Genomic DNA, 21,595 nt, shown 5'->3' on the forward strand with positions numbered 1-21,595 from the left:
CTCTATACCGGAGTAGTACTATTTGCTGCATAGTATTACTGACCGCCACATTTGAGCACAACATTATTATGCATGGACCTTGACTATGTACGTCACCATGTGTCCAGATCTGGGATGCCGCGTGTACCAGATGAACGGCGCCGAGTTCGACCCCCGTGATGCTACGTGGGTGCCGAGGAACACTCTTGGAGAGTATTCGCTTTTCATCGGGGACAGCTACCCCATTGTGAAGAGGATGCCACCTTCCGTGCACGACATGGAAGGCCTGCCGTTCATGAAGGATGGTTGTGTCTTCAGTGCGCACCGCCGGATGAACGACATGCTGGGACACGCTATCCCTGATTTATGCCTCTTTAGCTTGGATGGGTCTCCATCATGTGGAAACGGACTAGAAAGCCGCAACAATGATTCCCGTTGCCCACCGCTATGGATCATGCCATACATGAAGAACACCTGGGACTGGAACTTGGAGGAGGACATGTAGCCCATCTATAACGTGTATGTGGGTAATTGTGAACGGTGGCGCTATGAATATATGTAGACTAGTCGTGCACAAATTTATCACATGAGTTGGAGATGAACTTGTGTGGCATACTGGCATTTGTCCTTTAGAATTTATTACTAGCAAATGTGTTATGTGTACGTGCAACTTGTGTGGTTGTTGCACGGGCTCCAACATGCTCTTTGAGAAAAAAAGGTGGCACGGCTTTGGATATACGTGACGTGGCGGCATCATACAGTAGCATCATTCGCTATAGTTGTACTAGTACACTCCTACTAGGACGACAACTCCTATAAAACCTTGCGCTTGGCTCTTTGCCTCTTTTGGAGGTTCAACAGTTCATACTCGTGTGTGAAACGTCCATTTTGCATCATGCTTTTATATCGATATTTATTGCATTATGGGCTGTTATTTCACGTTATATCACAATACTTATGGCTATTCTCTCTTATTTTACAAGGTTTACATAAAGAGGGAGAATGCCGGCAGCTGGAATTCTGGGGCTGGAAAAGGAGCAAATATTAGAGACCTGTTCTGTGCAACTCAAAAAGTCCTGAAACTCCACGGAATATCTTAAAATAAATGAAGAAAAATCCTTAGCAAAGATGAAGTCCAGGGGGCCCACATCCTGCTCACGAGGGTGGGGGGCGCGCCCCCCATACCTCGTGGGACCCCTGGCGGGTCTCTGACGTCCATCTTCTCCTATATGAAGTCTTTCGATGAGAAAAAAATGGGAAGCAACCTTTCGGGACGAGACTCCGCCGCCACGAGGCGGAACCGAGGCGGAACCAATCTAGAGCTCTGACAGAGCTGTTCTGCTGGGGAAACTTCCCTCCGGGAGGGGGAGATCATCACCATCGTCATCACCAACGCTCCTCTCATCGGGAGAGGGCAATCTCCATCAACATCTTTACTAGCACCATCTCATCTCCAAACCCTAGTTCATCTCTTGTATCCAATTCTTGTCTCAAAGTCCGGGATTGGTGCTAGTAGGTTGCTAGTAGTGTTGATTACTCCTTGTAGTTGATGCTAGTTGGTTTATTTGGTGGAAGATCATATGTTCAGATCCTTTATGCATATTATTACCCCTCTGATTATGAACATGAATATGCTTTGTGAGTAATTACATTTGTTCATGAGGACAAGGGAGAAGTCTTGCTATTAGTAGTCATGTGAATTTGGTATTCGTTTGATATTTTGATAAGATGTATGTTGTCTAGCCTCTAGTGGTATTATGTGAACGTCGACTACATAACACTTCACCATTATTTGAGCCTAGAGGAAGGCACTGGGAAGTAATAAGTAGATGATGGGTTGCTAGAGTGACAGAAGCTTAAACCCTAGTTTATGCGTTGCTTCATAAGGGGCTGATTTGGATCCATATGTTTCATGGTATGGTTAGGTTTACCTTAATACTTTTGTTGTAGTTGCGGATGCTTGCAATAGAGGTTAATCATAAGTGGGATGCTTGTTCAAGTAAGAACAACACCCAAGCACCGGTCCACCCACATATCAAATTATCAAAGTATCGAACGCGAATCATATGAACGTGATGAAAACTAGCTTGACGATATTCCCATGTGTCCTCGGGAGTGCTTTTCCTATTATAAGAGTTTGTTCCGGTTTGTCCTTTGCTACAAAAAGGATTGGGCCACCTTTCTGCACCTTACTTACTTTTGTTACTTGTTGCTCGTTACAATTTACCTTATTACAAAACTATCTGTTACCACTTATTTCAGTACTTGCAGAGAATACCTTGCTGAAAACCGCTTATCATTCCTTCTGCTCCTCATTGGGTTCGACACTCTTACTTATCGAAAGGACTACGATAGATCCCCTATACTTGTGGGTCATCAAGACTCTTTTCTGGCGCCGTTGCCGGGGAGTGTAGCGCTTCTGGTAGTTGGAATTTGGTAAGGAAAAATTTATATAGTGTGCTGAAATTTGCTGTCACTTGTTATTATGGAAAGTAATTCTCTGAGGGGCTTGTTCGGGGTATCTTCACCCCGTCCAGTAGAGCAAAGAGTTTCTCGTCAACCTATTGAACCTATTGAAAATGAAACTCCTTTTATATTTCCTTCGGGTATAATGGAAAAACTGCTCGCTAATCCTTTTACAGGAGATGGAACAAAGCATCCTGATGAGCACTTATTATATGTGGATGAAGTTTGTGGATTATTTAAGCTTGCAGGTGTATTCGATGATGTTGCTAAGAAGAAGGTCTTTCCTTTATCTTTGAAAGAAGATGCATTGATATGGTATAGGCTATGTGATATGAGATCGTGGGACTATAAAAGATTGAAATTGGAATTTCATCAAAAGTATTACCCTATGCATCTTGTTCATCATGATCACAATTATATATATAATTTCTGGCCTCGCGAAGGAGAAAGCATCGCTCAAGCTTGGGGGAGGCTTAAATCAATGTTATATGCATGCCCCAATCATGAGCTCTCGAGAGAAATAATTATGCTAAGTTTTTATGCTCGGCTTTCTGAAAACAATCGCACAATGCTCGATACTTCTTGTGCTGGCTCTTTTATGATGAAGACTATTGAATTCAGATGGAATTTATTGGATAGAGTTAAACGCAACTCTGGAGATTGGGACCTCAACGAAGGTAAGGAGTGAGTTATGACACCTAAGTTTGATTGTGTTAAATCTTTTATGGATACCGATATTTTCTGTAAGTTTAGCACTAAATATGGAATTGACTCTGAGATAGTAGCTTCTTTCTGTGAATCTTTTGCTACTTATGTTGATCTCCCTAAGGAGAAGTGGTTTAAATATCATCCTCCCATAGAAGTAAAAGTATCTGCGCCTATTAAAATTGAAGAAAAAACTGTCACTTATAATGATCCTATTGTTCCTACTTCTTATGTTGAGAAACCACCTTTCCCTGTTAGAGTAAAGGATCATGCTAAAGCTTCAACTGTTGTTCGTAAAAGCAATATAAGAACTTATGTACCCCTTGAGCAAATTAAAGTAGAACCTAATATTGCTATTGTTAAAGATCTCTTGTCTGATTATATTGATGGGCATGTTATTCAGTTCGATGGTGAAACTGTTAGAATTGCTAAACCGTGTGATAAAGATAAACATAGACCCGTGGTAGGTGTGCCTGTTATTTCTGTTAAAATAGGAGATCATTGTTATCATGGCTTATTTGATATGGGTGCTAGTGATAGTGTTATACCTTATGACTTGTACGAAGAAATTAAGAATGAAATTGCACCTGCTGAGATAGAAGATATTGATGTCACAATTAAACTTGCCAATAGAGATACTATTTCACCAATTGGGATTGTTAGAGATGTTGAAGTCTTGTGTGGGAAAACTAAATATCCCGCTGATTTTCTTGTTCTTACTTCTCCACAAGATAGCTTTTCTCCCATTATATTTGGTAGACCCTTCTTGAACACTGTTAATGCTAGGATAGATTGTGAAAAGAATGTTTTTACTATTGGCTTGGATGATACGGTTCATGATTTTAACTTCTCTAAATTTAGTAAACAACATCGTGAGGAAGAATTACCTAGTAAGGATGAAATTATTGGTCTTGCTTCTATTGCCATACCTCCTAGTGATCCTTTAGAACACTATTTGCTAGACCATGAAAATGATATGTTCATGAACGAACAAAGTGAAATAGATGATGTATTCTTTAAACAGGAACCTATTCTGCAACACAATTTGCCTGTTGAAATTTTAGGGGATCCCCCTCCACCCAAGGGTGATCCCGTGTTTGAGCTTAAACCTTTACCTGATAATCTTAAATATGCTTATCTTGATGAAAAGAAGATATATCCTGTTATTATTAGTGCTAACCTTTCAGAGCATGAAGAAGAAAGATTATTGAAAACTCTGAAGAAGCATCGTGCTGCTATTGGATATACTCTTGATGATCTTAAGGGCATTAGTCCCACTCTATGTCAACATAAAATAAATTTGGAAGCAGATGCCAAACCAGTTCGTGTTCCTCAACGACGTCTAAATCCTAAAATGAAAGAAGTGATAAGAAAAGAAATACTCAAGCTTCTGGAGGCAGGTATAATTTATCCCGTTGCTGATAGTCAATGGGTAAGTCCTGTCCATTGTGTCCCTAAGAAGGGAGGTATTACTGTTGTTCCTAATGATAAAGATGAATTGATTCCACAAAGAATTATCACAGGTTATAGGATGGTAATTGATTTCCGCAAATTAAATAAAGCTACTAAGAAAGATCATTACCCTTTACCTTTTATTGATCAAATGCTAGAAAGATTATGCAAACATTCACACTATTGCTTTCTAGATGGTTATTCTGGTTTCTCTCAAATACCTGTGTCGGCTAGAGATCAATCAAAGACTACTTTTACATGCCCTTTTGGTACTTTTGCTTATAGACGTATGCCTTTTGGTCTATGTAATGCACCTGCTACCTTTCAAAGATGCATGATGGCTATATTCTCTGACTTTTGTGAAAAGATTTGCGAGGTTTTCATGGACGACTTTTCCGTCTATGGTTCCTCTTTTGATGATTGCTTGAGCAATCTTGATCGAGTATTGCAGAGATGTGAAGAAACTAATCTTGTCTTGAATTGGGAAAAGTGCCACTTTATGGTTAATGAAGGTATTGTTTTGGGGCACAAAGTTTCCGAAAAAGGTATTGAAGTTGATAAAGCCAAAGTTGATGCTATTGAAAAGATGCCATGTCCCAAGGACATCAAAGGTATAAGAAGTTTCCTTGGTCACTCCGGATTTTACAGGAGGTTCATTAAGGACTTCTCAAAAATTTCCCGGCCTCTGACTAATTTATTGCAAAAAGATATACCATTTGTCTTTGATGATGATTGTGTAGAAGCATTTGAAATACTTAAGAAAGCATTAGTCTCTGCACCTGTAGTTCAGCCACCTGATTGGAATTTACCGTTTGAAATTATGTGTGATGCTAGTGATTATGCTGTAGGTGCTATTCTAGGGCAAAGAGTTGATAAGAAATTAAATGTTATCCATTATGCTAGTAAGACTCTAGACAATGCTCAGAGAAATTATGCTACTACTGAAAAAGAACTTTTAGCAGTTGTATTTGCTTGTGATAAGTTCAGACCTTATATTGTTGATTCTAAAGTAACTATTCACACTGATCATGCTGCTATTAAATACCTTATGGAAAAGAAAGATGCTAAACCTAGACTTATTAGATGGGTTCTCTTGCTGCAAGAATTTGATTTGCATATTGTTGATAGAAAAGGAGCTGAGAACCCCGTAGCAGACAACTTGTCTAGGTTAGAGAATGTTCTTGATGACCCACTACCTATTAATGATAGCTTTCCTGATGAACAATTAAATGTTATAAGTACTTCTCGTAGTACTCCTTGGTATGATGATTATGCTAATTATATTGTTGCTAAGTTTATACCACCTAGCTTCACATACCAACAAAAGAAAAAGTTCTTCTATGATTTGAGACATTACTTTTGGGATGACCCACATCTTTATAAAGAAGGAGTAGATGGTGTTATTAGACGTTTGTACCTGAGCATGAACAGGAACAGATCCTACGCAAGTGTCACTCCGAAGCTTATGGAGGACACCACGCTGGAGACAGAACTGCACATAAGGTATTGCAATCCGGTTTTTATTGGCCTTCTCTTTTCAAGGATGCCCGTAAGTTTGTATTGTCTTGTGATGAATGTCACAGAATTGGTAATATTAGTAGACGTCAAGAAATGCCTATGAATTGTTCTCTTGTTATTGAACCGTTTGATGTCTGGGGCTTTGATTATATGGGACCTTTTCCTGCCTCTAATGGATATACACATATTTTAGTTTCTATTGATTACGTTACTAAGTGGGTAGAAGCTATTCCAACTAGTAGTGCTGATCATAACACTTCTATCAAAATGCTTAAGGAAGTTATTTTCCCGAGGTTTGGAGTCCCTAGATATTTAATGACTGATGGTGGTTCACACCTTAGTCATGGCGCTTTCCATAAAATGCTTGCTAAATATGATGTTAATCATAGAATTGCATCTCCTTATCAACCACAGTCTAGTGGTCAAGTAGAATTGAGCAATAGAGAGCTCAAATTAATTTTGCAAAAGACTGTTAATAGGTCTAGAAAGAATTGGTCCAAGAAACTTGATGATGCATTATGGGCATATAGAACTGCATACAAAAATCCTATGGGTATGTCTCCATATAAAATGGTATATGGAAAAGCATGTCACTTACCTCTCGAACTAGAACATAAGGCATATTGGGCTATTAAAGAGCTCAACTATGATTTCAAACTTGCCGGTGAGAAGAGGTTATTTGATATTAGCTCACTTGATGAATGGAGAACCCAAGCATATGAAAATGCCAAGTTATTTAAAGAAAAAGTTAAAAGATGGCATGACAAAAGGATACAAAAGCGTGAGTTTAACGTAGGTGATTATGTATTGCTATACAACTCTCGTTTAAGATTTTTTGCAGGAACAGTTCTCTCTAAATGGGAAGGCCCCAATGTTATCGAGGAGGTCTATCGTTCCGGTGCAATAAAAATCAACAACTTCGAAGGCACAAATCCGAAGGTGGTAAACGGTCAAAGAATCAAACATTATATCTCAGGTAATCCCATAAATGTTGAAACCAATATTATTAAAACTGTAACCCTAGAGGAATACATAAGGGACACTTTCCGGAATGTCTCAGACTCCGAAAGGGAATAGGTATGTGGTACGGTAAGTAAACCGACTCCAAAACAATTTCTAAGGCAATATTTCTCTGTTTTGGGATATTTAGAAAAATAGAAAAATTAGTAGCAGTCCGGGAAGGACACGAGGGCCCCACGAGGGTGGTGGGCGCGCCCTACCCCTCTGGGCGCGCCCCCCTACCTCGTGAGCACCTCGTGTGCCTTCCGGACTCCGTTTTCTTCCACGATACGTATTTTGGTCGGTAAAAATTCATTATATATCTTCCCGAAGGTTTTGACTCCCGTACCACGCAAATATCCTCTGTTTTTGTTTCGAGTTGTTGCTGCTGCAGATTAGAGCAAGATGTCTTCTCAAGAGTCAGTCGGGGAGATCCGGGTATCCAATCCGGCACTGGAACCAAGGGCAAACAGCAACGCTGACCACTTTGGGTCAGCAACGGAGGAAGAGATGGAGGCTGACCTAATGAGGGTAGATGCCATGGAGGATCAAGAAGTCACCTCTCGCTTCCGAGCTGGGTTCACGATGGGGGAACTACAGAGCTCAGCTATCCCAAACTCGGTTATCCCTTCCAATGTTAGATTTCTTTCTTATGAAAATATGAGGAGGAGTGTCTCTTGTTCTCCCGCAGCTATGCAACACCCTTGGGTGCAAGGAGCTTTATCCGTCACAGGAAAGCTCCGTAAAGAAATAATGGACCTCAAGCAGCAAGTCAATAAGCTTGAAGAGGAAAACCGCATCTTGAGGGGAATCATCGCCAAGAACATTACACCAACAACAAAGAAGGAGATATAATCACATGGGTATGGGCACTCCCCTTGGCAACTGCCAAGCTTGGGGGAGGTGCCCCGGTATCGTATCACAATCACAACCCCTACCTTTACCGCTTTTCTTAGTTCGATCCTATTAGTAGTATCTTGATCTAGTAGAATAAAGTTTATGGCATGATCTAGTTTTGAGTTCTGCTTTATGATCTCTCTTTGTAATCGAGTCCGTGAGCTATATATAATAAAGATTAGTGTTGAGTTAAGGGCCTGATTATTTTGCCATGATCTTGGGTGAATAAAAGAAAAGAGAAAAAGAATAAAAAGAAACAACAAGTTCATATTGATCTTATTGAGAGTAATGACTTCACATAGAAAGAGTATGATGATTAAAAGTTGTTGGGAGTTGGCAGACATAGATTTGGTCATTGTTGCAATTAATAGGAACTAATAAGGAAAGAGAGGTTTCACATATAGATATATTATCATTGACATCTTTTATGATTGGAAGCACTCATTAAAATATGACATGCTAAAGAGTTGATGTTGGACAAGGAAGAAAACGTAATGAGTTATGTCTTTCTTATATCTGAGATAAAGTATGTTTTCATGGATCCTCTAACTTGTTGAGCTTGCCTTTCTCCCTCATGCTAGCCAAATTCTCAGCACTAAGTAGAGATACTACTTGTGCTTCCAAATACCCTTAAACCAGTTTTGCCATGAGAGTCCACCATATCTACCTATGGATTGAGTAAGATCCTTCAAATAAGTTGTCATCGGTGCAAAGCAATAAAAGTTGCTCTAAATATGTATGATTGATTGGTGTGGGAGAAATAAGCTTTATAGGATCTTGTGATGTGGAAGTAATAAAAGAGACGGACTGCATAATAAAGGTTCACATCACAAGGGGCAATATAAAGTGACGTTCTTTCGCATTGAGATTTTGTGCATCCAACCATAAAAGCGCATGGCAACCTCTGCTTCCCTCTGCGAAGGGCCTATCCTTTATTATTATCTTCCACCTTATGCAAGAGTCACGGTGATCTTCACCTTTCCTTTTTCACTTTATCCTTTGGCAAGCTTAGCATGTTGGAAAGAACATGATATATATATCTAATTGGATGTAGGGGAGCATGAACCATTATTGTTGACATTACCCTTGAGGTAAAAGGTTGCGGGGAAAAACTATAAGCCCGATTAAAACTCCATAAACACAAGTATCGTGTGAGTGTTAGCAATTATGAAGGACTAGATGATAGTTGAGTATGTGGACTTGCTTTTAAGCTTTGACATAGACTCTTTCCGATGTTCCGATAAATTGCAATTGTTTCGATGACTGAGATTATAGTTTGTTGGAGCCCAATAAGGTTTATGATTCATACTTTTGCATTGTGAATAGATCATCGCTTGAACATAAGTAATCATATCACAAAATCTATATATGTTGCTGTTATGAGAATAATCATGATGCCTTCATGTCCGTATTTAATTTTTATCGACGCCTCTACCTCTAAACATGGGGACATATTTATTGTTATGGGCTTTTCGCTTGAGCACAAGCGAGGTCTAAGCTTGGGGGAGTTGATACGTCTATTTTGCATCATGCTTTTATATTGATATTTATTGCATTATGGGCTGTTATTTCACGTTATGTCACAATACTTATGCCTATTCTCTCTTATTTTACAAGGTTTACATAAAGAGGGAGAATGCCGGCAGTTGGAATTCTGGGGCTGGAACAGGAGCAAATATTAGAGACCTATTCTGTGCAACTCCAAAAGTCTTGAAACTCCATGGAATATCTTAAAATAAATAAAGAAAAATCCTCGCCAAAGATGAAGTCCAGGGGGCCCACACCCTGCTCACGAGGGTGGGGGTGCGCCCCCCTACCAGGACGCGCCCCCTACCTCGTGGGCCCCCTGGTGGGTCTCCGACATCCATCTTCTCCTATATGAAGTCTTTCGATGAGAAAAAAAATAGGAAGCAACCTTTCGGGACGAGACTCCGCCGCCATGAGGCGGAACCAATCTAGAGCTCCGGCAGAGCTGTTCTGCCGGGTAAACTTCCCTCCGGGAGGGGGAAATCATCACCATCATCATCACCAACGCTCCTCTCATCGGGAGAGGGCAATCTCCATCAACATCTTCACCAGCACCATCTCATATCCAAACCCTAGTTCATATCTTGTATCCAATTCTTGTCTCAAAGTCCGGGATTGGTGCTAGTAGGTTGCTAGTAGTGTCGATTACTCCTTGTAGTTGATGCTAGTTGGTTTATTTGGTGGAAGATCATATGTTCAGATCCTTTATGAATATTATTACCCCTCTAATTATGAACATGAATATGCTTTGTGAGTAATTATGTTTGTTCCTGCGGACAAGGGAGAAGTCTTGCTATTAGTAGTTATGTGAATTTGGTATTCGTTTGATATTTTGATAAGATGTATGTTGTCTAGCCTCTAGTGGTGTTATGTGAACATCGACTACATAACACTTCACCATTATTTGGGCCTAGAGGAAGGCATTGGGAAGTAATAAGTAGATGATGGGTTGCTAGAGTGACAGAAGCTTAAACCCTAGTTTATGCGTTGCTTCGTAAGGGGCTGATTTGGATCCATATGTTTCATGCTATGGTTAGGTTTACCTTAATACTTTTGTTGTAGTTGCGGATGCTTGCAATAGAGGTTAATCATAAGTGGGATGCTTGTTCAAGTAAGAACAGCACCCAAGCACCGGTCCACCCACATATCAAATTATCAAAGTATCGAACGCGAATCATATGAACGTGATGAAAACTAGCTTGACGATATTCCCATGTGTCCTCGGGAGCGCTTTTCCTATTATAAGAGTTTGTTCCGGTTTGTCCTTTGCTACAAAAAGGATTTGGCCACCTTGATGCACCTTATTTACTTTTGTTACTTGTTGCTCGTTACAATTTACCATATTACAAAACTATCTGTTACCACTTATTTCAGTACTTGCAGAGAATACCTTGCTGAAAACCGCCTATCATCTCCTTCTGCTCCTTGTTGGGTTCGACACTCTTACTTATCGAAAGGACTACGATAGATCCCCTATACTTGTGGGTCATTAGTGTGAACCTTGCACTTGGCTCTTCGCCTCTTCGGAAGGTCCAACAATGATGATACTACAGTACAATATGCTTCTGGCAATATGACACCGATTGAACTGCTGCACGTCCACCGCGAGGGCGAGGGCGAGGGAGAGGGAGATGGCGCTGTAGTCAAAACCCTCTCCTCGTCCTGCGAACCACCGCGCGCGTGGGCGAGGGAGAGGCGTAGTAAGCAAGCTTCTCCTTGTTCGGCGAGTTGACGGGACACATCAAAGCAGTACTAGTAGTAGTAGTCCATACTGTGTCCTTTCCGATTAATATGGCTTAATTTGAAACGAGAAAAATACACTGGCGGTCAACGTATGTAATAGTACGCTCTTTACGGTCACTATATATAGTTTTGCGGCAATTATGTGATCACTAGCTCATTGTAGAGCACCGTATTGCACCCTACTGACCGGCCACGTAGTCGACATGGCACTTTGTTGACTGGTTAAATTGTCACCTGGTTTCTGGGTCCCACCTGTCAGTTGGCAGAGCAAATAAATCAGTTAAACAAAACTTTACGCAGGCGCGACACGAGTCCAACCCTTGCGCGCGAACCGCCCTGGCTGTGTATGTGCGTGCATGCACGTGTCCTCCCTCGGTCTTCCAACAAAGAGTGTACTACATGATGTACATCTACACTTTCAATGTGTTTAGCCTTTAATCTAAATCGACATTGATTGACTAATGCACCAACTTGTGCTGTAGGTATAGACTACATGTCTATCCTTAATTACAGCATGCAACGGCCTTCATTTAATCTTCTTATCTCAATGGTCGCATGCACACATAAGTCTGCTACTTTTGGGCGTTAATTATGCCCTGGTCAATGTGTAAATCTCTAAATGTACAGTCTTTCACGGACGTAGGGAGTAGGTTGAGCACTTGAGCATGAGCGTGTGTGTTGCGTCGTGTGTTGTGTGCCGCATGGGTGCATGAGTGTTGCGTGCGTCCATGTGTACGTGTGAGTGCTGCATGTTGCATGCATGCATGCATGCATGCATGGGGCTTACTCCCTCCCATTGACATGTCCATTTGGCTATAGATTTCAACAAGTGACTAGGTATGGAGCAAAATGAGTGAAGTGAGTGTAGAGGCATAGGGATACTGTAGAAAGGAAGTCCGCGTGATCCATTTATTCCCCATCTCGGTCAGAGAGAACTATTCAACTAGTCTTCGCAGTGAAGTGACAATACACACTCCAGCAGATGGGACACGTAATTAATAAGCTGAACCATCGTGTTGGTGTTACTAAATCAGTCGGTTATGTTTGGTAGTCTCAAGTCATTGAAAGCATGCACAACCCACATATCTTATTGGTTGATATGCCACAAAACAAAAAACAAGAAGGGAGTTAATGTACGGTGCCTAAGTGTTTTGGGATTATTTTGTTTTCGTAAGGTGACTTACACACCTAGACGGAGGGAGTAGTAGAATTGAGATTGAATGCACTTTCTTCCCTGTCTTCCACTCTTCTTCCTCCTCTCTTCTTCTTCCTCCTCTCTTCCCCATCGTCCGCCGCACACCATTTACCCCCGCTCACTGCTCGCCCGCCCACGCCATCTTCCTTGTTAGCTCGCGCGTACCATATCCCCCCGCTCACTGCTCGACCACACGAAGAGAAGCTTCTTCGCTCACCCGCCCGAATCCACTTCCCCGCTGGCTCGCAGGCACCGAAAACCCCAATGGTAGAACCGACTGACACGCAGAGCCGCGATTGGAATTCCCTCCCCGATGTTCTCTTGGAGCAGATCTGTAGTCGTATGGACCTACTCAGCACCGTTCGTCTGGCCGCATGCTCGGTGTCTTTGTACCATCTACTCGTCTGCAACCGGCCGGCTCTTTTCAAGACACCCTGCTTGCTGATGCCCGATCCTCGCAGGTGGCCCAGACACTGACTTGACAATCCTACGGAGGTTGCCGTGGTGCCCCTCGACATGCTACCACTACCTGTCCACCTGTCCTTCATGCGCGGCCACTACTGGGCGGGCATGAAGGCCAACTGGATCATACTCATCCACCACACTGGTAATCCATGGCGTCTCATGGATATCCACACCCAGTGAGAGATCACCCTTCCATCGTTGGATACCGACGCCATCGAGCCTCGCGGCCCGCCGGACACTCCTGCCTACTACGCACGAGACGCGTCAAGCTTTTGGCTCGACCTTTGTTTGCAGAAAGTTGTAATCTGCGAAGTGCCCACACCATCAGAAGACTACATGGATTACAAGCTCATTGCCTTGTTCAACAAGGGATTACTCTATATGGAATCCGGTCGCCATACATGGTTATGGCTCATCATCAATCCTGTTGAGGAAACATTTCTGTGTGATGCTATAGTGCACGATGGCATCGTTTACGCAGTCGAAGCACAGATTGGCTACCTATATTGTTGGAATCTATCGTCGTGTAATTGTTCTATATCATCTCATCTTTACCTTATGAATACGACTGCCTGTTCATTTGTTACAAATTTAGAATGCATAGCTGTCTGATTTCAGGTTCCGGCAGACCCTTGAGGTTCGAACACCGGGGTGCGTGCAGAGATTTCGCCTTCTACCTACCTGCACCCCTCCGCCTCGCTAAGATCTAAGCTATGGAAAGAACAACACAAGAGACACAGGGTTTATACTGGTTCGGGCCACCGTTGTGGTGTAATACCCTACTCCAGTGTGTGGTGTGGTGGATTGCCTCTTGGGCTGATGATGATGAACAATACAAGGAAGAACAGCCTCGTGAGGGTCTGTTCTTTGCTGGGGGGGACGAACTGCTAGGAGGAGTTCAGTCACCCTTCTCTCTCTCTGATTTCGATCCGATCCCCCCTACCCTGTGGGTGGCCGGTCCTATTTATATGGAAAGGCCCTGGGCCTCTTCCCAAATATTGAGCGGGAAGGGCGTCAACAATTGGCCATTTCAAAGGGGAACATCTAGTACACTTATCCTGACTAAAGTTGGTCCTCGCCTGCACAAAGCTCTGGTGGTGACGCCGTCTTGGGCTCCATGATGACCTCCGTCTTGCAGTCCTCCTGGTCTTGGTCTTGTTGCACCGAAATGGCAACCTTTTCCTAATGCCTCGGTACTCCGCGGCTGCGCTTGCCCCCTTTGCACCAAAGGGGAAAGGAGGACACTACGCGGGATGGCGCCCGCCTGGCGCCCTTGGTCGTCATGGCTTGCGTCACAGGAACCTCGTGAAGTACCCTGCCTTGATCTCTCCGCCTCCTCGCGAGCCAGCCTGGTGAGGCCGTGCCTGAGGAAGCTCCGCGTCGTCCGCCCCACGAGGCTTGGCCCCTCGCGAGGGTCTTAAGTCTGTGTTGATGAAGATGGTCCGTGCTGGGCCCCCCTTTGAGCCACGCCACAGGCCACAGGCAGGCAAGTCTGGGGACCCCCGTTCCCAGAACGCCGACAGCAGCCCCCGGGCCCAAGGCGTGCCCGGACTTGGCCGTGCAGGGAGGCGAAAGGGTAAGCGCGAAGCGCCGCAGGCCCTAACAGCCTGCGGCCTTGGGCGCTGCATGGCGGTTGATTGGACGTGGGCGTCTCCACTTCCACATGGCGCCTCGACAACTGCACGGATTGGACAAGTCCCTGCATGCAAAGCGAGTCATGATTACCTGCGATAGTGGGGGCCGACGGTTGGCCCTCGCAGGCTATAAGTACGGATCGGCGCGCGCCCTTCTAGTTCATCCCCCTTTGCTTCTCCTTCTTCTTCATGGCCCCGTCGAGGAGGTTCTCGGCCGCAGAGAAGGGGAAGGCTCGCCGGGTAGAGCCTACCTCTCCCCCGCCCAAGCGCGGCCGAGGGCGCCCTCGCAAACATCCTGTGGCCACCACGACAGCTCCCCGCGGCCGCGGAGATGATTTCCAGCATGGTGACGGGCGGACTGCTGCGATCGGGGGGCACGCTTCGGTCGCGCGTCCCCCCAGGCCGCGCTTTCGCGCTGCAGAGGTGCTGCTGGAGTTCGTTGTGTGGTCGGCGGAACCGACTAACACCCGGCTTCTACTTCCTCGCTTCCTCCTCGGCGAGCTCCCGGCCGGTGCCCCGGGCGGCCTCTGGCTCTAGGCTGACGGCTGCTGCAGCCGAGCCTCATGGGCTTCATTGGAGGTCTACGCAGCCGGTAGCCTGGCCTTGGCCCGCGGTTGGCAGACGTTTGCCCCCGCGCATGGCCTGAGCGGGTCGGTGCACCCTGCACTTCAAGTTTGATGGCGATGCCACCCTCTATGTGAGGGTGTTTGGGGAAGATGGCCGCCGTGCAGGGTGCTGCCCTGAGGACGACGATCGCGGCCGGGGACCCAGCTCCGGCAATGATGGAGAGGACAGCCTCGCGTGACTGGTGGCGCTCAGGGTTCCCCAAGCTTCTCCGGTTCTTCTTCAAGCGGCGACTCTTCTAGCGGTGGCCGCGGTCAGCCTCCACGCTGTCGTATCTGCTTGGGAGGTGGTAGCGTGTCTGCCCGCCGTCGCGCCTCAGTGAAGCGCGAGAGGGAGTCGGCCTGAGCCCCGGAGGCAGCTCGAGTCTTCCCTGCAGGCTGGTGTGAGGCGAGCTGCGCCTGTTTCGTTCTTTCTTTTCCTTTTTCCTGTGTAAAAAGACAGTAGTGTGGAGCCCCGCGGTGGCGTGTTTGGGTTATTGCTGTTAATCATCGTTTTGCTACGTGCCCGCGCGTGGATAGTTCCCGGCCCAGCCGTGGGGGGCGACCGACCCAGGCCCTGTGTTCGTGTCGCGGTGCCCGTGGGGCATGGACTGGAGGGGTGCTCCTGTAATGGACCCAGGTCACGAAACCTTTGAACGACTAGGACAGGAACACTCGCGAGGGCGCTCGGCTGCCCCCTCGCGAGGCCTTGCATAAGAGAAATCGAGGCAGGAGAGTGAAAAGTCGAAGAACCACAAGCCAAAGACGGCAACAGCTTCAATAAAACTTCGAATGAGAATGAATAAGCCAACTGCGGAAAGCAAATGAAAAAGCCGCGTCCGGCACCTAATCTAGTCTTCGACGTCTTCTCACCAGCGCGGAGCTAAGTGCTACCACTGGGCGTGGGAGGGAGCCCCAGGGCCTGTGGCCGGTGCTCCTGAGACTCCGGGGCGTGTACAGCCCCAACTCATTATTACGTGAGAGTGTCACGGGCGGCGAGCTTCACAGGCATTGGCCTTCTTCACAGGCTCCGGGCCTTTTCAAAAGCGCGACGGCTTCACAGCCATTCGCCTTCTTCACAGGCTCTGGGCCTTTTCCAAAATGCGACAGCTTCACAGGAATTCGCCTTCTTCACAGGCTCTGGGCCTTTTCCAGAACGCGGCGGCTTCACAGGCATTCGCCTTCTTCACAGGCTCTGGGCCTTTTCCAAAACACGACAGCTTCACAGGCATTCGCCTTCTTCACAGGCTCTGGGCCTTTTCCAAAACATGATAGCTTCACATGCATTCGCCTTCTTCACAGGCTCTGGGCCTTTTTAGGGGTAGAACCTCCGGAGGTGCTGGATGTTCCATGCGTTCTGGACCGGCACCCCCTCCTGAGTCTCCAAGCGCGCGGAGCCTGGCCTGGAAACATGAACAACCTTGAACGGGCCCTCCCACATGGGAGAGAGCTTGTGCAATCCCTCCCTGGAGAGAACCCGCCTGAGCATGAGGTCTCCTACCTCGAGAGTTCTAGGGCGGATGTTGCGGCAGTGATATCATCGCAGTGCTTGTTGGTACCTCGCCGCTCGCAGCGCGGCTTCTCGGCGACGTTCCTCCCCCAGCACGAGGTCCATCCCCCGCATGGCGTCCTGCTGCGCCTCGTCGAACGCCAGGACCCGCGCGGAGGGACATCTGACCTCGTGAGGGAGGACCGCTTCGGCTCCGTAGACCAGGAAGAATGGGGTCTCTCCAGTCGGCTTGGTCGCGGTTGTGCGGATGGACCACAACACGGATTGAAGCTCGTCGTACCAACCTCTGCCGCAGGCCTCCAGCTTCTTCTTGAATGTCCTGGTCTTGAGGCCCCTCAGGACCTCTGTGTTGGCTCGCTCGGCCTGGCCGTTGCTTCGAGGGTGCGCCACCGAAGCGTAGCATATCTGCGTTCCAAGGTTTAGCACAGTATGTTTTGAAAAGGTTACTGGTGAACTGCGAACCATTGTCTGTGATGATGTGGTTCGGCACCCCGAACCGGGTCACGATGCCCCTGATGAACTTGACCGCGGAACCCGCGGGGATGGTGTGGACGGCCTCTACTTCATCCCACTTGGTGAACTTGTCCACGACAACGTAGAGGTAGCGGTAGCCCCCTGGCGCCCGAGGAAACGGGCCCAGGATGTCCAGCCCCCAGACTGCGAATGGCCACGAAAGGGGTATAGTCTGCAGGCCTCCTGCTGGCTAATGGATCTGCTTGGCGTGGAACTGGCAGGCCTCACAAGTTTCACTAGTTCGACGGCGTCATTGAGTGCGGTGGGCCAATAAAACCCACTGCGGAACGCCTTGCTGATGAGGGTCCGTGATGATGAATGATGTCCACAGTCTCCGCCGTGTATATCTTCCAGCAGTTCCTTTCCTTGCTCCCTGGAGATGTAGCGCAGGGATACACCGTTTGGTTGCTTCCGGTAGAGCTCTCCATCCTTGATGCACTATGCCGTGGCCTGCCGTGCCACACGCTCCGCCTCCTCCTCCTTCTCCGGCAGGGTCCCTTGTGTTAAGTAACTTCGGAGCTCCGTGATCCAGCACCCCTCCTGAGGTTCCATCGTCAGGAGCAGGCGTGCTCCCGAGGCCGGGCCACAGGCCGGGGCTCCTGAGGCAGGTGGCTGGGGGAGCTCCTCCCAAGGCTGAGCCATGTTTGACAATGACGGCAGGGCTGAGGGCTTGAAGAGCCGCTCCTCGAAAATGCCAGGCTCCCGAGGTAACCGCCTGGACGCCCATTTGGCGATGTCGTCGGCCTCCTGATTGGTGCCACGGGGCACATGCTGCAACTCCAACCCCCAGAACTGCTTCTCCATCCTGCGGACCTCCGCAAGGTAGGCTTCCATGTGCTCATCTTTCGGCTCGTACACCTTGTTGGAGAAATTGACAAGGAGCTGCGAATCGCCCTTGATGGTGAGGCGTTTCACCCCCAGGGCAGTTGCGGCCTTCAAGCCTGCTATTAAACCTTCATACTCCGCTATGTTGTTGGAGACCTTTTCACCTTGCTGGAAACAGAGTTGCACAGCATAGTAGAGCTTGTCCTGAGTGGGCGATATAAGCACCGCCCCAGCCCCAGCGCCATGCCTGGAGAACGCCCCATCGAAGTACATGACCCAGCCTTCTGGCGCCTCGCTTCCCGGGGAGAGGGACCGATCCTCGTCGGCCTTGAGGCCTGGTGCCTCCGTCCATTCTGCCACAAAATCCGCCAATGCTGCTCCCTTGATGACTCTGGTTGTGCTGAATTCGAGCTGAAATGCTTGAAGTTCTATGTTCCACTCAGCGACCCTTCCAGCTGAGTTAGGGCTCCTGAGCACTCTCTCCAGGGGGTATGACGAGACGACCTTGATGGGGTGACCCTGAAAATAGTGCCGCAGCTTGCGCGAGGCCACCAGTAGCGCGAGGAGGAGTTTCTGAGGCATGGGGTACTATGCCCTCGCGTCCCGCAACACCGTGCTGACGAAGTACACTGGGTGCTCAACGAGGTTGGGTGCGTCAGTGCTGGTGGCTCCCTTGGGAGACCATGGCGCCTCCTGAGGGGATGACGCCTCCTGAGGCTGGCCATCTGGGAGAGGGGCCTCTCCCGCCTCCGGTGCACTCCTCTGCGGCAGCTGATCCTCCTCAGCCACGGTGGCGGTTTCTGTGGGCCTTCCTTGTTCCTGTTTTGCCTTGTCCCGGGCTGCTGCTGTGGTTTTGATGCGACACTCCTCTCTAACCGCCACCAGGGCTGCGCTGGCGGAGTAGGGAGTGGCGGCAAGGTAAAGCACCAGGGGCTCTTGAGGGCGCGGAGCCACCATGACCGGTGGGCTGGTCAGGTATCTCTTGAGATCCTGGAACGCCTTGTCGGCCTCTTCAGTCCACTCAAAGGGCCCCTTTTTCTTCATTAGCTGGAAGAAGGGCAGCGCTCGCTCCCCCAACTTGGAGATGAAGCGCCCTAGCGCGGTCACGCGCCCAGTGAGCTTCTGCATTTCTCTGAGGGTCTTTGGCGGGCTCATGTCCTCGACCGCCTTGACCTTTTCCGGGTTAGCCTCGATGCCTCGGTGGGACACGAGGAAACCCAAGAGCTTGCCCGAGGGGACTCCGAACACACACTTCTCTGGGTTGAGCCATAGGTTCACTGCGTTGAGGCTCGCGAAGGTCTCCTCCAGGTCTTGTATCAGGGTCCTAGCCTCCCGAGACTTTACCACAATGTCATCAACGTAAGCCTCAACATTCTTCCCGAGCTGCGGGCCCAAGGTGATGTGCATCAGCCGTTGAAAGGTCGCCCCTGTGTTACGCAACCCGAATGGCATGCATGTGTAGCAGTACACCCCACACGGGGTTAGGAAGGCTGTCTTTTTGACGTCCTCTACCGCCATCTTGATCTGGTGATACCCGAAGAAGGCATCCAAGAAGCATAGCAGGTCGCATTCCGCGGTGGAATCGACGATCTGGTCGATGCGGGGGAGCGGGAACGGATCTTGCGAGCATGCCCTGTTGAGGTTGGTGAAGTCGACACACATGCGCTCCTTCCCTCCCTTCTTTGGCACAAAGACAGGGTTGGCCAACCAATCCGGGTATCGGACCTCGCGGATGACCCCAGCGGCTTCTAATTTGCAGGTCTCTTGGACGATGAAGGCCTGCTTTTCTGTGGACTGCCGCCTTGCCTTCTGCTTCACATGGCGCACGTTGGGGCACACGTTGAGGTGATGCTCGATTACACTCCTAGGGATCCCCGCCAACTGGTCAGGCTCCCAAGCGAATACCTTCTTGTTCGCACGCAGGAACCCGACCAGGGCCTCCTCCTGCTCGGGTTCGAGGTTGGCGCCTATGGTGAAAATGGCGTTGGTGGACCCGTCCTCATCGATGGGTATCTGCTTAGTTTCTGCCTTGTCTTGGGTGAACAACTGTTTCTTCTTGGCGGGTGCAGCCCCCTTGGGCTCGGGGGTCTCCGAGTCGGCGGGCTGCGCTGACGCCGCCATCTTGAAGGCGAGCTTGAGCACCCGCAGCGCACCTCCGGTGTCCCCGTGCACGGTGAGGACACCGCTGCTCCCGGGCATCTTCATGAGGTTGTACGCTGGGTGCGTCGCGGCCATGAACTGGGCCAGCGCTGAGTAGCCGAGGATGGCGTTGTAGGGGAGGCCGATGGGGGCGATGTCGAAGTCGACCACCTCCGTGCGGAAGTTGCTGTAGGTGCCGAAGGTTACTGGGAGCCGGATCTGACCCAAGGAGCTGGATGATCCGCCGCCAACGCCTGAGAAGGGCCTGCTAGGTTGCAGCCGTTCTAGGGGTATGCAGAGGAGGTTGAAGGCCTCGACCGAGAGCACGCTGAGGCCCGCACCGCCATCGATGAGAGTTCTGGTGACGGCCACCTGGCAGATGGTGGGGGTGCACAGCATGGGGAGCGCACCCGAGCAGGCCGAGTTGGAGGGGTGGTCCTCCAAGCTGAAGGTCAGGCCGGCCTTGGGCGCCGCCCTGTCCGGGAGAGCCCCCTGCCGCGTGGAAGCGGCGCTAACCCGGCAGATGAATGGCTTGACGTGGTGACTTGTAGGCGGCGCCTACGAGCCGCCCAGGAGGTGTTGGTGTAGCGTGGTGGGCAGAGAAGAGGCCGCAGGGCTCTTCCCAAGAGGCCACGGAGGCTGCCGGCAGGTGGAGCAGCCATGCGCGCGGAGCACCGGTGAGGGCCATGGAAGCCAGTTGGCCATGACCCTATCGTCACCTCCAGCTTCGAGGTTGGCCTCCTCGTACGCCAGCAAGAAGGCCAGTGGATCAGTCACGCCGCTGTAGCGCGGCGGCATCGTTGGCTTGAACTTGTCCGGCCACCGTACCCGTTGCAGGGCTGTGGCCAGGGCTCGGAGCCCCCTGGCCCCCGTGCTGGAGCCGGCGGCCGGAGCGGGCGACGCTCTACTCATTGCGAGGCAGGTCGTGGCGGTGGCGGAAGGGAAAACTCCGGTGCACCCCTACCTGGCGCGCCAAATGTCGGATTTTGGGTTCCGGCAGACCCTTGAGGTTCGAACACTGGGGTGCGCGCAGAGATTTCGCCTTCTACCTACCTACACCCCTCCACCTCGCTAAGATCTAAGCTATGGAAAGAACAACACAAGAGACACAGGGTTTATACTGGTTCGGGCCACCGTTGTGGTGTAATACCCTACTCCAGTGTGTGGTGTGGTGGATTGCCTCTTGGGCTGATGATGATGAACAATACAAGGAAGAACAGCCTCGCGAGGGTCTGTTCTTTGCTGGGGGGGGGACGAACTGCTAGGAGGAGTTCAGTCACCCTTCTCTCTCTCTGATTTCAATCCGATCCCCCCTACCCTGTGGGTGGCCGGTCCTATTTATATGCAAAGGCCCTGGGCCTCTTCCCAAATATTGAGCGGGAAGGGCGCCAACAATTGGCCATTTTGAAGGGGAACATCTAGTACA

This window comes from Triticum dicoccoides, chromosome 6A (assembly GCF_002162155.2).
Source record: "Triticum dicoccoides isolate Atlit2015 ecotype Zavitan chromosome 6A, WEW_v2.0, whole genome shotgun sequence".
Classification (NCBI taxonomy): domain Eukaryota; kingdom Viridiplantae; phylum Streptophyta; class Magnoliopsida; order Poales; family Poaceae; genus Triticum; species Triticum dicoccoides.